At 42.9% G+C, this 5,564-nt stretch overlaps 2 pseudogenes; both read left to right on the top strand.

Moving 5' to 3' along the window:
- The first annotated feature begins 719 nt into the window (after positions 1–719).
- Positions 720–2,874, top strand: LOC124387521 (annotated as a pseudogene).
- Positions 2,875–2,951: 77 nt separating this feature from the next.
- On the top strand, positions 2,952–4,996 carry LOC124387520 (annotated as a pseudogene).
- Positions 4,997–5,564: the final 568 nt, after the last annotated feature.

Genomic DNA, 5,564 nt, shown 5'->3' with positions numbered 1-5,564 from the left:
GGAATCTAATTATACATTAAACATAATGTAACAAAACTGTAACATTGAACATTAAACATAATTTTAACATTTTTATAGTAACATTTTGATATTATTGCATGGTACAGTAATCAATTTTCTCCTGATCTGGAACTTGAAACACTGCATTTCATAGATTGTCCTAAAATGGGTAAAAACTATTAGAATAATGTCACTCCCAAAACTCACATATCTAAAAGTAAAATAAAGGGAGAAAACAAGAGGCATCAACCCTTTTACAAATAAATTACAGTAGCATAAAGTTAAAAAATAATAAAAAAAAAAACACCATAATCTAGTGATTGTCGCAAACCATTAAAAAAATGAAAAAAGTTGAATAATGTAACACTGATGAGAACTCTGAAGTAAAAATAGATAATAGTTAGATTTTATTTTGTAATGAAGTTACAACTTAGCATGAAAATGCATGTTTCACTTGATGTACACAATTTGTTATAACATGAAATCAAACCTTTGAATGTATATAACTTTTATATACAATTAATTAAGTGTGTTTGTACAACATTTTAGCATATTTGCAAAGGATATTTCTAGCAAAGTAAAATGAACGTAGAGATTACAAATAATACACATGTAATTTTGTAAATATGTTGCATAAAGATGACCATATATCTTACACATCTACACAACTTGAGTGGTTGAGTGGTTGAGAGGACGAGATCCCCAATAGGACGGCCTCAATGGTATTGACCTACGCAAATGGAAATAAAATAACTAGAGTAAGTTACATCTTACACAGAGCCCAGTCCCTCAATGCAATAAAATCCCCCAATCCCTGCAGAATAGTCCTGAAGAAGCGGATCAAGTGGCCTTCAGCTTTGAGTCAAACTGTGTGGTTGCAGTTTGACACCGATGTGAGTGAGATCTTTAAAGCTACAGCTAAGGCGGGAGTGGACAGTCAGTTTGAGGCCATGACGTGGTTATTGTTAGCTATGCAGCTGAAAGATCTGGCTATGTCGAGAGTGGAAGCCCATCAAACCCATCTACACTAGAAACCGTAAAGCTATAAAGATTCATCAACTGCGTCAATAGCTTAGAAGTCTAAAAATCAGTAAAAGAGGGCTAGTGAAGAAGAAAAGTAACCACTTGCTGAGCTTCATAACATCTTAAGGAAAAAGCTCATGTCCATGCGTAGGGCAGAGGGGCACTGGAGGCAGGGTAAAGAAAGAGCAAGAAAGCGTGCTGCCTTTATCTCAAATCCTTTTTCCTTTACTAAGAAGCCTTTGGGTGATAAACCTAGTGGAAAAAATGTGTTCATTAAGTATTTTTGTTCCAAAACACCTTGAGCGATCCAGATAGAGAACTGAACTGGAGCCACACGCAGCCCTCATAAGCCCACAGTCACCAACATTTAAATTTGCTATGAGGGAGCCTAGTTAGAAAGAGGTTCAGGAGGTGGTGAAAAGAGCCAGATCAGCCTCTACTCCAAGGCCTAGCGCAGTCCTGTACATTGTGTATAAGCGATACCAGCAACTCTGTCGAAACCTGTGAAAGTGTTTGAGAGGGATCTGGCGCAAAGGAAGAGTTGCTATGCAGTGGAGATGCTCAGATGGTGTATGGATCCCCAAGGAAGAGAATTCAAAGGATATCAGCCAATTTAGAGTCATCTCACTGTTAAGTGTTGAAGGCAAGATTTTCTTCAGCATCTTGCTGCAACGACTAATAGAGTTCCTCCTGAAGAACAACTATATTGATACTGTGCAAAAGGGTGGTATTCTGGGAGTGCCTGGCTGTGTGGAGCACACAGGAGTGATTACACAACTCATTAGGGAGGCTCGGGAAGGGAGAGGAGACCTTACCGTGTTATAGTTGGACCTTGCGAATGCATAAGGATCCATACCTCACAATCTGATTGCGCTCGATCTCCGGCGACATCATGTTCCCAGTAAAATTGTGGACCTGATCCTGGACTATTACAGCAACTTTAGGATAAGAGTCACCCTTGGGTCAGCTACATCAGACTGGCATTGGCTTGAGAAAGGCATTATTACTGGCTGTACCATCTCAGTTATCCTTTTTGCTCTTGCCATGAACATGATTTCTCATGTCAGCAAGGTAGAGTGCAGAGGCCCTCTGATGAAGACTGAAGTGCCACAGTCCCATGGCCTTTGCTAGTGTATGAAGTGCAAATAACAACGATGGGGCCCTGGAAAAGGATAAGCAGTTACCTGCGAAGGTGGCTTGGTTTGCCACGAAGCCTGAGCAGTAGTGCTTTATATGGCACCAGTAATATTCTGCACCTCTCAATGACCAATCTTACTGAAGAGTTCATGGTGTCAAGAACACAGGAAGCATGGCAGTACAGAGAGTCTAGGTATCCCAAAGTGGCAGCAGCTGGCATACAGGTGCACACAGGCAGGAAATGAAGCACAGAGAAATCTCTAGAAGTGGCTGAGTCACGATTGAGACACAAGGCACTGGTGGGGCCAATAGCAGCAGGGTGTGCAGGCTTTGCTACTTTTCGGTTGTGAGAATTGACAATGCGCAATGTAAAGAACGGCAACATCTTGTTCAACAGGAAGTGCGGGCAGACTTGGAGGAAGAAAGAACTAGTCAGATGGTGGGATTGGGACAACAAGGAGCTTGGACTAGATGGGTTAATGTTTGGCAGCGTAAGACCACCTGGGCTGATATTTGGAAGGTAGATTTCCATCGTATCAGGTTTTTAGTGTCTATGATGTCTTACCAAGTCCTGCAAACCTCCACCTCTGGGGAAAAAACAAGACACCTTCCTGCCTTTATCTCAAATCCTTTTCCTTTACTAAGAAGCCTTTGGGTGATAAACCTAGTGGAAAAAATGTGTTCATTAAGTATTTTTGTTCCAAAACACCTTGAGCGATCCAGATAGAGAACTGAAACTGGAGCCACACGCAGCCCTCATAAGCCCACAGTCACCAACATTTAAATTTGCTATGAGGGAGCCTAGTTAGAAAGAGGTTCAGGAGGTGGTGAAAAGAGCCAGATCAGCCTCTACTCCAAGGCCTAGCGCAGTCCTGTACATTGTGTATAAGCGATACCAGCAACTCTGTCGAAACCTGTGAAAGTGTTTGAGAGGGATCTGGCGCAAAGGAAGAGTTGCTATGCAGTGGAGATGCTCAGATGGTGTATGGATCCCCAAGGAAGAGAATTCAAAGGATATCAGCCAATTTAGAGTCATCTCACTGTTAAGTGTTGAAGGCAAGATTTTCTTCAGCATCTTGTTGCAACGACTAATAGAGTTCCTCCTGAAGAACAACTATATTGATACTGTGCAAAAGGGTGGTATTCTGGGAGTGCCTGGCTGTGTGGAGCACACAGGAGTGATTACACAACTCATTAGGGAGGCTCGGGAAGGGAGAGGAGACCTTACCGTGTTATGGTTGGACCTTGCGAATGCATAAGGATCCATACCTCACAATCTGATTGCGCTCGATCTCCGGCGACATCATGTTCCCAGTAAAATTGTGGCCCTGGTCCTGGACTATTACAGCAACTTTAGGATAAGAGTCACCCTTGGGTCAGCTACATCAGACTGGCATTGGCTTGAGAAAGGCATTATTACTGGCTGTACCATCTCAGTTATCCTTTTTGCTCTTGCCATGAACATGATTTCTCATGTCAGCAAAGGTAGAGTGCAGAGGCCCTCTGATGAAGACTGAAGTGCCACAGTCCTATGGCCTTTGCTAGTGTATGAAGTGCAAATAACAACGATGGGGCCCTGGAAAAAAGGATAAGCAGTTACCTGCGAAGGTGGCTTGGTTTGCCACGAAGCCTGAGCAGTAGTGCTTTATATGGCACCAGTAATATTCTGCATCTCTCAATGACCAATCTTACTGAAGAGTTCATGGTGTCAAGAACACAGGAAGCATGGCAGTACAGAGAGTCTAGGTATCCCAAAGTGGCAGCAGCTGGCATACAGGTGCACACAGGCAGGAAATGAAGCACAGAGAAATCTCTAGAAGTGGCTGAGTCACGATTGAGACACAAGGCACTGGTGGGGCCAATAGCAGCAGGGTGTGCAGGCTTTGCTACTTTTCGGTTGTGAGAATTGACAATGCGCAATGTAAAGAACGGCAACATCTTGTTCAACAGGAAGTGCGGGCAGGCTTGGAGGAAGAAAGAACTAGTCAGATGGTGGGATTGGGACAACAAGGAGCTTGGACTAGATGGGTTAATGTTTGGCAGCGTAAGACCACCTGGGCTGATATTTGGAAGGTAGATTTCCATCGTATCAGGTTTTTAGTGTCTATGATGTCTTACCAAGTCCTGCAAACCTCCACCTCTGGGGAAAAAACAAGACACCTTCCTGTCCCCTTTTTTTGGGAAGGGGATCGCTAGAACATTTCCTCAGCAGCTGCTCAAAAGCCTTGGAGATAGACGCTATCGCTGGCGCCACGACAAAGTGCTTAAGGCAATTGCTGTGAACTTAGCCATTGCCATTAATGTCAACAAAGGCCATTTCAAGCCAAAGACCATCCAGTTTGTAAGAGCCGGAGAGAAGGCTCACCCACAAACCAGAGTAAAGTCTGGTCTTCTTACTTTTGCTACGGACTGGCAATTGCAGGTGGATCTAGATAAACGGCTGAAGATCCCTACCAGAATAACATCTACACAACTTGGTCCAGACGTGATCATTATCTCAGATTCCACCAAGTAATTGATTTTATTGGAGCTCACTGTGCCCTGGGAAGAGCGCATGGAAGAGGCCAACGAGAGGAAGTGGGCTAAGTACCAACAGTTAGTTGAAGAGTGTATGGGGCAGGGCTGAAAAACTTGTTGTGAGCCGTTGGAGGTGGGCTGTAGAGGTTTTGCAGGGCGTTCACTCTGCAAAGTACTCACTTTACTAGGAATTACTGGGGAGGCAAAGAGAAAGGCAATTGGAACTGCAACTGAAGTCACAGAGAAAGCCACTAGATGGCTTTGTATTAAGAGGGCAGGACCATGGGCAATTGCTACTGGGACACAGGCCGGAGTCTGATCAACCCCGGCTGGGTCGCCTGGACGAGGGTGTCTAATGTTGAAAGACCTGAAACACCCAATGACCCCAGGATACATCAGTGATGATGTGTCCCAGTGCATCTGCATGATGTATTTTGTATTATAAGTTACAAATATTTGCTAACAGATTTGTTTTAAAGAAAAATCCTTTAAACGTTAACATTTAAAGAACATTCATATGTTTGTTTCAGAGTTAGCATATCAGCAAAGGAGAATTTATGCCACGATGACAAATCTATTTAAAAGACCATAAAGGCATCATCTGTAAAACATTATGCATGTTGTCAGTACATCTTATCATTATCAAAATGATCAATTATTAAAATTACTTTAAATAATTATTTTTTATAGACTGCAGGGAATAGTTAATTCACCCATAACTGCAATTGCGGCAGAATTAAGATATTTATTAAATCAAAACAAATTGGTCCAGACGTGATCATTATCTCAGATTCCACCAAGTAATTGATTTTATTGGAGCTCACTGTGCCCTGGGAAGAGCGCATGGAAGAGGCCAACGAGAGGAAGTGGGCTAAGTACCAACAGTT

This window comes from Silurus meridionalis, chromosome 6 (genome assembly GCF_014805685.1).
Source record: "Silurus meridionalis isolate SWU-2019-XX chromosome 6, ASM1480568v1, whole genome shotgun sequence".
Lineage (NCBI taxonomy): Eukaryota > Metazoa > Chordata > Actinopteri > Siluriformes > Siluridae > Silurus > Silurus meridionalis.
The sequence above is the reverse complement of the archived record's forward strand: the minus strand, read 5'-3'. Positions and strand labels throughout refer to the sequence as shown.